Genomic DNA, 12,180 nt, shown 5'->3' with positions numbered 1-12,180 from the left:
GCATACAGTACAAATTCAGTCTGTGCCATAGCTAGCTTTCTAATCACTCTGCCTGTCCCAAAGGATGTCCCGGCATGCTTTCCAGCCGTGCCAGTCCAGATGTTTCCTAGCAAACTTGGTGTCTTGCTGGTTGGCAGAGAGAAGCAGTACTTCAGGGGAGAAGAGACAGCTTTCCTGGCAGAATAGAGAGGAGCTCCTACTAAGTGCACATGACCCCGTGACTGGAAAATCATGATAGCTAGATTTTGGCTTCCTTTTAGAAACTGAAGACCATGGAAATGTTGGGAATGAGGGTGGTTTGGCACTGGAACTGGCTTCCTAGGGAAGTGGTCACAGCACTGAACTTCCTGGAGCTGAAGAAGCATCTGGACAATGCTCTCAACCATATTGTCTGATTTTTGGGTGGTTGTGTGTGGAGGCAGGAGTTGAACTCGATTATCCTTATGGGTCCCTTCCAGCTCAGGGTGTTTTATGGTTCTATGATTCTGTGATTCATCCTCTATCCATCATGGGTTTAATGCTTGCTGAAGTAACTCTTTGCCTCCCCTTCTGGTGGGACAGTGTGACAAAGAGAACACTCTATTCCAGAAAATACAGGAAATGTCATGCTGTTGGGCAGGCTCCAATTTTTTGCACAGAGGAACTCCTTATACTGAAGGGATAGAACCACTGTCCATCCTCCCTTTGCAGAACATGAAACAGTCCTCCTGATGTATGATCATCTCCCTCCCTCTTCCTACATTTGCTGAGGAGGATCTCTATTTCATAGACTCTGCTGTAGGAGTAAGCATAGGTGATGAATGGCAAAATTGTAACAGTCACAGTTCTATACAAGATAGTCCCACTTTATCTAGCGTAAAGGAGAAGCTGGCTATCCGAAACTCTCTCCTGGTCATTGAGAACCATTGTGTTCCCATCCCATTGTATCCAGATTAGTTCTTCAAAGTCTGATCGCCTTCCAAGACAATAGCAACAGCAGCAGCAGCAGAAATCACAGCAAGAGAAACCACGTCTCTGTGACAGAGTTGCAAAGCAGGGGCTGATGGACAGTGTCTCTCCAAAGCCCTGCTCATATAGTCACGGGCTCTCTGAGGCCAAAGAGTCAAAGTGGAATGCATGCTGCAGGGATTTGTCTTACTGGGAGACGGAGACACAGGCAAGCTCTTGGTCTGCTGTTCTCACCTGCTCAGGCAGTATGTGCTCAGGGAGGATGAGTACAGCCTGACTCCTCAGTGATCCTCAGGTTTCATTAGCGTACCTAGTCCACGTCACGTGAGCTAGTTAAAATACATTCTGACAGACCTACCAAAGATTTAATTAGAATACATTTTTCCCAATGTAGTCATTGGCAGTGGAAGCAGAGAATGACATTCTAAGTTAAAGCAGCCTCTGCGTGCTGTACATTTCTACTACCTTTTTCAGGGTGGGAAATGTTAAGATAAAGACACATAATTACAAGTGATGGGAATGTATTACTGCATATGTGCAACTCTGTGTGTGTTTACTTGAGAGACAAATTGAGGCATATTCGTCATCTAATTACTCAAATTCATTAATTTCATAACAAGATATGGCAATAATAATTTGTGTGAACTGAGCAAAAGGAAGAACATGTTCCAAGGTTGTAGAATGTAATCTTGGCTGAGATGGAATAGGTGGCATTTCTTTTTCTCCCCTGGAAGTGGAGAGTGCAAGAGGCTTTATGCTGACCAAGGGAGTTCTTTCAGGGAAGGTCTCCCTTTGTCTTAGCCGGTCACTCCCAGCGCATAAAATTGAAAAGCATGTGGCAAAAAATACAAAAGCTAAAATTATAGCCAAACAAAATGCCAGTAATAAAAGCATGTTTTACACATCTCAAATACTCTACATTTAAATAGGAAAAGGAAGGAATTAATGTAGAATATTAATGAAGCTAACATAAAATATCATTGATCTTTGATCTTCCATGGTATGCACAAAAATTTGGAATCCATAATTTTAGGAAACTCCTTTTATCTCCAAACACAGGTTTACTTTGGCCCAGATTCAGCAGAACATTTAAATACAGACTTGAAATCCTTTATAAGCTAACTGCTCAGGATTTGATTGGGTCATAAAAGAACAAAATACTCACCAAAGACACTGTTTATGGCAACGACTTGAGAAACCATGACTTCCTGTATTGCATAAAATTCCCATGTTTTTTTTTTATTTTTTATTTTAAAGAAAACCCTAGAAACTGTGACAGGTTTGGCTCATGTTCCTTCAGTATACAAGGTCTGTTAATACAGGGAGCAACTGGCAGTCAAATGGAGGTACACTATGGGGCCATTGTAACTGCTTCTGATACGAGTGCAGCAGGTAGGCGGATGGTGGAGTAACCCTGGAAGCAGGATCTGTTCTGCTGGGGCCTCCGGCTGGCTGCAGCACAGGGGCAGCCTGAGGGTGGCTGGCCATGATAGTCTGAGTAGAAAGTGTTGGTTTGGCTGAAAAAACAGACATCCATATTCTGGAAAGTTCCCTCCCTACTGTTCTCTGAGCTCTGTGTAGCTTTGCCAGCAGGAGATGTGCAGACTCAGAAATTCCTCCCCTTTTTCTTTTGTTTAAATACAGGAAAAACTAAAGTAGATTCAAAAGGGACCAACCTGCAGAACTGTGAAATTGAAGTGAAACCCACATCCTGGCAAACAACTGGCCATAGTTTCAGCAGATCCCAGGGTATACTGTTCGAAGGCAAGTTATTAATTCTTACCGTCTTGGCCAAAATCCAACGTACTTTATTATTTTCTACCTCCTTGAAGCTCTTCCCTGCACTTTCAATAACACGTAGTTTTATTCATCTCCTAACATAAGCTTGTGCAGTGTTGCTTGTGAGGTGCCCCAGGAGATGATAAACTGATAGCAAGCAGCGTGAGTCAAATGTGCATACCTGTGGGTGAGCCTTACATCCCTGAGCTCCTGCTCAGGGCATAAATAAAACTGCTTTGTTTCTACTCTGGGAAGGCAGGAGGAGGTGAATGAGGTTGAAGCTGAAACAGTGTTACTCTCTGTACAAAAAATGGATAAAAAAGGATACTGTGCAAGCAGAAATTTCTTCTAATTCAGCCTATGGGTCTGGCACGCAAACAAGCACATATTGCAACATTTTAAGGAGTATGGCAAGACCAATCTCTGCATGCTTGGGCGCTTCTGCTAGGTCCAAAGAGCAAACCTGCTTCAGCATATCCTGTTGTTTGCTTTGGAATCTCAAAGATTAAAGGTGTCTATAAGTGTCAGTAATTCTCTTGGTTATTGTTAAATATTTCCTTTTATTATCTATATAACAGAAGCTGGAGATTAGAAAAAACAAGGTGAGTTCTCAAGTGCGCCCTCACTGTTTCCTGTCTGTGAGCACAAGAATGTTTTGTGCGTGAGGAGACTCCAACTCACACGTCCCAGGAGGGAGCCATGACCACCAGACTACAGGCTGTTTTGAAGGCAGGCATTCCCCACCCTTCCTATTGAAGCTGTGCCAGGTTGCAGAATATAATTTAAGTTCATTGGGCCAGAGAAAGAGAGAATGGGAGACACAGAGAGCAGGGACAACATAAGAGAAAGCATGACTGTACGAGTTAAGGCATCCGTCTGGCAGAGAGATTTAGATTCCCTTCCCAGCTTTCACGACCGTTTCTTAAATATTTCATATAAACAGTTACTTGATAAAATACAGAAACAGATGTTTTGAATACCATATTCAGAGGTGCTTAATTTTTCCCATGGTCTATATAAGAAATCGATAATAACAAGAGAACGAGAGGTTCTGAATTTCCTTCTAGGAACCCAATAGCTTTCACTCTGGCTCTGTGAGGTCTAAGTTCTGGATAACTTAGCCCCTCTTTGGACCTGACTCTTATGATGTCACCTAAAAAACCTATTTTAGAGATGTACGTTCTCCAACACATTTCCCTCCCCACTGTATTTGGCATAGACTTTTTTTGTATCCTTATAAATGTCCCATTATTCCTTCAGCTCTTCCGGGCGCCTTTAAAATTAAAAGCTGCAAAAATCAGGTCTGGCTTTATCTTTAACTGATTTTTTTTTTTAATTTAATATTTTACTTGCTAGAGAATACAGCCATTTTCCCACTACAGAAGCTTGACTGAAGTTATTTTCAGATAACTTGAACAAGCTAGATTGAAGCTGTTTCTCTGTCATCAAATAGGGATGTTTAATGGGGAATTCCAGTACAAAATCCAAACTCAATTCGATGTTCCTGATTTTCTCAGAGAGCTTTAGGGTGAGCATTTGTTACCTTTCAGAAATACCATGCCTGATATGGCTGCCTGAATGTGTTCTGCCAGCCTGGAGCAGAGACGCCCTTCACTCACACACTGCTGTGGGGTGCCTGATGCTGCTGTTGGACTGAATGGTTCTGATAGCGAGCCCCCATAGCTGGGGCTGGTGTTTCAGGGAGCAATTTTGGAGTTTTCTGTAGAGCACAAAGTGGGATCTCTTTTGGCCATCCTACAGCTTCTCATCTGGTCTCCAGCCTTTCCAGGACAGAGAGGAAAGAATTTGACTGAAGGAGCTCAGAAATTGCACAGGTGCCAGTATGTTCTTTCCAGTTGCTGTTCTGGAAGCAGCTCCTCCATCTCCAGTTACATAGGAGCACTGTAACATGCTTTATTACTTTCTCAAGCTGCAGCTTATTTCCCAGGTTCATTTGTATCATTTTCCTGGATGAGACATGGTTCCAAACGTAACAGTATGCTGGCTGTAACCCTGGTCAGCATTCAGCTTGAGAAGAAATTATAGGCATGGGCAGTCCCTCTGGTGTGTTGACAGAGCCCCACAGCGTGGTGTCATCAGAAAACTTGCACTCAACCCCACTGCTGATGACATTGATGAAGATATTAAAGTATCGGTCCCAGTGCTGACTCCTGTGGGATACCACTTGTCACTGATCTCCATCCAGACATGGAGCCATTAACCACCATTCTACTCAGGACTCTATCCTGTGGCATTCTTTGTCCATTGAACAGTCCACCCATCAAATCCATATCTTTCCAATTTGGAGAGAAAGATGTTGTGGGGCACTGTGTCAAAGGACTCATGAAGTTCAGATAGATGACATCAGTGGCTCTTACCTTGTCCATTGATGCAGCGACACCCTCATAGAAGGCCACTAGGCTGGTCAAGAAGGATTTGCCCTTGGTGAAGCCATGCAGGTTCTCCCATATCACCTCCCTGTCTTCCATTTGCCTTAGCCCAGCACAGAAGTGCGACTGACTGGTCAGTAGTTTCCAGGCTCATCCTTTTTACCCTTCTTAAAAATGGGTGTGATGTTGCCTTTTTTCCAGTCACCAGGGGCTTCACCTAACTGCCATGATCTTTCAATTGTCATTGAGAGTGGCTCGGTGACTACATCAGCAAATTTCCTCAAGACTCTGGGATGCATCTCATCAAGACCCGTAGACTTACGGATATTCAGGTTCTTCAGGTGGTTTTTTGCTCATCTTTGCTCATCTTTGCTGATCTTTGCTCACAGTGGAAGGGACATTGATTCCCCATTCCCCTCTCTTCAAACCAATCATTTGGGGCTGTGTGATGAGCAGTTATTAAAGAAGAATGAGGAAAAAGAAATTGTGGAGTGCCCCAGTCTTCTCCTTGTCTGTTGTTACCAGCCTGCCTGTGTCACTCAGTGGTGTGGGGGCTATGCCCTCCTGGACTTTCCTTTTCTGGTTGAGGTACCTGTAGAAGCCTTTCTTATTCTTCTGGGCACACTTTGCCAAGTTTAGTTCAGGTTGGGCCTTGGCTTTCCTGACCCCATCCCTATATAGCCTAGCAGCTTCCTAATACTCTTCCCATGGTACCTGTCCATTTCCACTGCCTGTACAGTTTCTTCTTGCTCTTCAGTTTGACCAGCAGGTCCCAGTTCAGCCATGCCAAGCTCTTACCTTCCTTTTCTGACTTGCTACACCTTGGGATGGAGAGCTCTTGTGCCCTGAGGAAAGCTTTCTTAAAGATCTGCCAGCTCTGCTCTGCACCCTTGCCAATGAGGACAGTTTCCCAGGGTGTTTTGTTGACTAACTCCCTGAAGAGCTGGAAGTTAGCTTTCCTGAAATTTAACACCATAATTTTACTCTTTGACTGTCTCAACACAATATACAAATAACTACCTTTGAATTTTAGAAGGATATTGAATTATGATACTTCTGTATTTGTGGGAAATGCTGTGGGAACTCTCAGAAGGTCGGATATCCAAATGGTTACGTTTACTTCTCATTCATAGGGGTCCACATGCAACAGCACAGGCCCAGCTTTAAGGTTTTCATTGGAAGCAATGCATCTTAACAAGCCTATCTGTACCCCAAGTTTTTCTTGGTCTTTTATCAAAGAGCTGACCAGAGTTTATGTTACTTAGCTGTGAACCATAATAATAACAAATGGGGAAGATAGTCAGGATCTATATAGCTTTATATTTAATATGGGGAGATTCTGGAAAGAGTCTGTAAGCAGGGACTGCTGCCCAGACCCCAAGCTTTGGCCAAGCAGTTCTTGGCAGCCCTCAAACTGGGTGGTGAAAGTGCGGCTTTAAGCCGTCCTTGCGTCATCCCGGGGCTGTCTCCCTGCCAGCACAGTCCCCAGTGTGAGCTCTAACACTGTCAGTGCTACTGTACGTTGTGCAGGCTACCAGCGGACCCGAGAAACTAGGCTGGTAGCTGGGGATCCGTGAGAAATAGGTTCCTTTTAACCATTTCCAAGCCATATGTCTCTCACTGGTCCTGGGAAATCAAGAGCCATTGCAGTCCTTACAGTGACTGCAACTAGCTAAGGCTTTTTTGTGTCTGCGCTGGTTGATATGCACATACCTGGCTGAATTGCCTTGCAGACTCCATTGCATTGATCCTGTGGCAAAAATAAACAACCCAGAACGTAGCGTCTGGAGAATCTGGCCCCAATGACTGTGTGTGTATATGCAGATGTTTGTGCTATCAGTGAATGTCCCCAGTTGCTGCAAAGATCACTTTGTCTGAGACTTTTCACTTGCTTCGGAATAAAGAAATCTGAAGAATATAGTGAGGAAAATGAAGTCTGAAATCTGATTCCTAACATCCATGAGCTGCAGCACCAAGCTGGAGGGAAAGCATTCAAATCCCACTGTGCCCTCCTGGATGCGATTCCATTTGTAGCTCTGCAGTAATCAGCAGACATCAGTGTCTGCTGCAATTGAATATTTTTGGTATCTAATTGGCACTTAGATACCAACACGAGACCAGCTTTAGAAATAGCTAAGGCAGATAAATATTGCTTCTTCTTTTCATGTGTGTGTGTGTCTGTATCATCTGTGTGAAGCTGCGTATTAATGTGGAAAATTCCCTGTTGATTTTGCTGGGATGCATGTCTGTGCAGAGAATCTGCTTCATTCCAAGATGCTGTAACATATAGAAGGGATTTTTTTCCTTCATGCTGTGAACATCTAGATTAAATTCCAAGTATTATTTGTGCAAAAACTGTGACTGCTTCCAGCCTGCAAATGAAGTCAGCCCCTTGTTCGTGTTTACAGTAAAACAGCTGTTCTCAGCATTTCTCCCTGAGCTTCAGCTACTTCAACTCCACCATACTCACTCAGCCTTACATCATAGCAGCTGCAATAATAAGAGGCTGAAAGAGGTCAGAAGCAGCCAGTCCTGCTAAACCACACCTTTGTTTAAAAGAGATTTGGGATTGTAAAGTGTCTTAACTGCTACATTTTTCAGCCTGACTGGACTCCATACATGGGCTGGGTCTTCAAAGGGCCAGCTCACCAAATGCACGCAGGCACTGCCAGCACACAGTAACTCAGAACACAGGCTCTTTATACATTTTTCCCAGGAAACATTCTATAGATCCAGACTGGGAAATGTTCCAAAGCTTCACAGAACTAAAGATAACAGTAATAAAAAAAATGGACTAGAGCACACTGACTTTTAAAAGAAATTGCTGGGCCTATTCTATTTGCGTTGCAAAGTCCTGGTAATTTGCGTGGCAAGACTTTGCTAATGCACACTGCTAGCAGCTAGATCGCTATGGAGGACTGAGCTGTGCCAATTAGCAGGTATGGAAACAACATCCCAAGAAAAGAGAAAAGCATCAGTTGTGTAGGTTGCTTTCAAGACTGTAATTTCTTGGTAAATATTTATGATCACTCAAGTAATAAATGCTACTGGATGTATTTTGTAAAAATAATTAGGGGCTAGCAGAAGGTAAAATTGAGTGCTCCACTGCTCAGCTTTCTTTGGAGAGGAGGGAGGCCACTGCTTTTCTGCTAGTTATGAAACATACGGTCTGCTGAGGTTTTGCAGTGCCTGCATTGTAAAAACACATCAAAAGTAGTTTAGAATCAATTTAAGACCATTTTAACGTTAGATGTCCTATATGTGATTTACCGAAGCCTTTCCTTCTGTTGAGTAGTGGTGGGAGATAGGCGGGTTTTAGCGCACAGGAGACAACGCGTTCATTGCTGATTCATTACACTACCTGGGAACCACATAAAGTCTGTCGTTTTTATTTTACTGAAAATGAAATTTTGAAAACTGAAGTAGGAAGAAAGTGAGATTTGTAACGTTGAAAAGATTTCAAACCGATTTATGGGTCCTTTATTCCACGTACAAAGGGTTACTTTAGCAGAAATTTCATGGTTAAAATCAAGTATGAGCGTCGCAGCCACGTGCCACATAATGCCAGTGACATCTTCTGAATCCCCAGTGAGGAGCAGCAGCCTTCCTGGCCGGGGAGCACACAGGGTGTTGTCTCAGATGATGTCACAGATCTCCTGGGTTGTGGAGGGTGCTGGGGTGGTGGAGGCTGTCACAGCTGGAGAGCTCACTGCGCTTAGCAGATTCCACAGCATGACCGATTGCATCAGAATGTGTCTTAGAAAAGCCAACAGTGTGCTTTCCATTAACAAAATGAGAAAGGAGCAAGCAATAGAGAGCAAAGGAGAGATGGTAGAATTTGTAGATTCCATGGGTACTTTTACTTCTGTAACGACAGTATATAGTGGAAATTACTGGGTCTGAATTGTACTAAATTGGAGGAGAAAATCAGTTACATTATAATCTTGCTTTGAAAGAATCCTTTGAGATCCTAATGATGTCAGGGCGTAGCTGTACGAGGCACTGACCAGCACAGTAAAGTACATAACCGTCTGTTGAAGGGCATAGAGGCCACATGTACAAGGACTGCACAAAGGCAATGATGTGAAACTGAATACTCCAGCAGATTTTTTAGGTGACCGTACGCAGGGTAGCTCTGTTCCGCCATCACAAAAACCATGTCTGGGTGAGGAGCAACAGAAACCCCAAACAAACATAAAAGCCAGTTTATGTTCTCTGATCTATCTATCTATACATATATAGTGTATACTTATATTTGTGTGTGTAGTTGATATACATGATCCGAGTTCTGTTCAAGATGCACGTGTCGATGACACAAACCCTTTGTAACCACCCACCCAAGATAAGTACTATTTAGCAGCATGCATTTTTCCTTAGGTTTCACTGCTGCATTCCGAGCATGATCAGTTTGCTGCTTCTGGCATAAACCGTCACCTGAACCCCTGGATGAAAATATTGCTTCTTCTCTGTCATACTGAGAGAATATATTTGAACTCTCTCGCTCCAGGTACAAACGTGTCTGTCATGTTTGAAATGGTAACAGTTAAATACATGTTTCTGCTGTCAGAAATGCAGCAGTTAAAGCCTAAATAATATCTATAGGATTAAGATCCAAGAAACCTTACAAGAAATCTATATGTAGTTATCTTTCCACATTTCCTCTCTCTCCCCTGTCACAGACCGTGACAGAAAATACCAGCAGCGCTCTGCTATGTGCGCTTATCTCATCAGCTCCATTTTCGGGTGTGCGGAGCGAACGGTTTCACCTCAGGAGCTTTGTAGCAAAATAATGCACATTCCTCTGTGCGGGAGGAATGAAAAAAAAAAAAAAAAAGCAGGATTGAGCCCAGAACGGGGGCAGGGGGGAGAGACGGGAAGGTTTTTTAAAAGAGTTTCCTGAATAATCAGGAAATCCAGTGAGACAAACAGAATGCGTGGCGAGCAAGCCAGAATTATCAAATTACCATGACAACCGTAGGCAAGAACCCAGAGAGAATCAGGTAAAGAAATTACAGTAGAATTACACTGAGCTTCGTGTGTATTTATTTATTTATTTGAAAAAGCCCAGGCAGCCAGGAAGAAATGTTTCCTTTGGCCTGGCTCGGTCTGGTGCAGAGGCTTTCTGAAACGCAGCCTTGTGTGCGGCCCTGACGTTGCTTTGTACATGTGTGCAGCTCGCTTTGATCTAGATTTGCATATGCAGATTGTTTTAGCCGGCAGGATTTGATGTCAGACAGAAAACCCAGAATCACAGATGCCTTAATTTGTTGGAGAACGGGAACTAACAGAAAAATCAGAGAAGGTGAAAAGTGCGTGCGTGCATGCGCGTACACGTCTGCCTGCCTGTTTGTGCTGCTTTGGACACAATCTCCCGGGCATGTTCTGCAAGTGACTGCTTTCTTTCACCTTGGCTTAACACATTCACAACCAAAAGCCTTCCAAACAATGTGCCCACTGAAAAATAAGTGGGACTGGAGTGAAACTTAAAGAATTTTGGTGCCCGTTTGAAAAAGCCCCGGGTTTTTACCATCGGCTGGTGAAGCAGATTATCTGTGCAATGTGAGCTGAAAGCGTGTGGGGTGGAGACTCACTTCCTTCGGTTTGTTCAGTTGCAGTGTGTCATTTCACATAATGCCATTCACATACAGAGATAAAAGCATGCAATTTTGAAAGGTGGAGATCCACGTTTAGAGAAGGAAGGGGGCAATGCGTTCATCTGCAGGGCTGTTGATTTGTTCTCAGTTTTAAACAAAGCCCTCAGAACCGGTCACATTCCGGTACATACACAGAATCCCCCAGATGCTCCATTCTTCCTGTTCTGTGCCACTCGCCGTCTGACCGCTCCTTGGCGTTCCCTGCCTTCTCTGGGAGCACAGATGCGTGCCCATCTTGATCTCGTTAGAGGCTGCCCCGGAGCGCACTGCGCGGCCGCGGCGCAGCAATGCAGTGCTGTGCCCATTGTTCCCGCTGTGATGTCACGCACAGACTTCGCCCTGCTTAAACAGAGCGCAGTTTACTCAACTGCAGCAGAGGGCTTCAGGGAACCCACATTTATCACTGTGCAGAGACAGAAAGAAATAACGTGTAAAGAAGGAGACGGAGGAAAACGGGTATAAATTCCGGCTGAAATATTTGCCACCTCTGTTTTTATCTGTACTTGTTTAGAAGGAGATATGCACACTCATTTCTATGCACAATCAGGCTGTGCATAGCTCAAGGGTGTGTTTATTTTAATCTTGGGAACTAGAACAAGCCAAGATTCACTCCCAGAACGTGCATTGTCACTAAGATCTTTTAAACATGCAGTTTTATATCACACTGCTCATTCTTTTTACTCACATTAACCACACATGGAGTCCGCATAATGGATCTAATCCCGCTAGCTGTCCTGTGATGGTAATGAGCACTAAAGGCACCAGGCATGTTACAAGTTCAGTGGTGAATTAATTCATTTCCACGAACATCTGAGAACTGTATGTGGTGATGCCGAGGGGAAGAAAGGGGACGGCCCTTTAATTATGCTGGGAGATCCTGAACTGGAGGGAATTCTGAAGAGACTGAGTGGGGAGAAGGTCTCTCCTCCTCCTCCCTCCCGGCCTTACACATCCCCAAGGGCAGTGCTTCCCACACAGGGACAGTTGGCAGGTATGTGTTCATCTTGTTCCCAGCACCTTGGAGGAGGCTCACTCTGTCCTTTCGAAGCACCGCTTCCTGTCCTTCAAGAGTTAACCTTTTCTAGAACATTTATTTCACCATCTCAGGGAAAAAGGAAAAAAAAAAAAAAAAAGAAAGAAAGAAAAAGGAAAAAGAAAAAAAAAAAAAAAAAAGCCCTGCAGAGGCAGAGCTGAGAGGCTGCAGATCACAGGGCCATTCTGATAGCCTCCTGTCCCCATGGCAACAGCAACGGCATTTATCAGTTCCTTATGAGAGCAGGCACAGCAAATCTGCAATGCACAAATGCACATGGCAGCCTTCCAGCCTTTCAAATGAAAGAGCACTTTGAACTGCTGCCAAGTGTGGAAGGAGCAGAGCTGTCAGGACTGCTTAATGCTGGCAGTTTGTA

This window comes from Gallus gallus, chromosome 5 (genome assembly GCF_016699485.2).
Source record: "Gallus gallus isolate bGalGal1 chromosome 5, bGalGal1.mat.broiler.GRCg7b, whole genome shotgun sequence".
NCBI lineage: Eukaryota > Metazoa > Chordata > Aves > Galliformes > Phasianidae > Gallus > Gallus gallus.
This window is presented reverse-complemented; position numbering follows the sequence as displayed.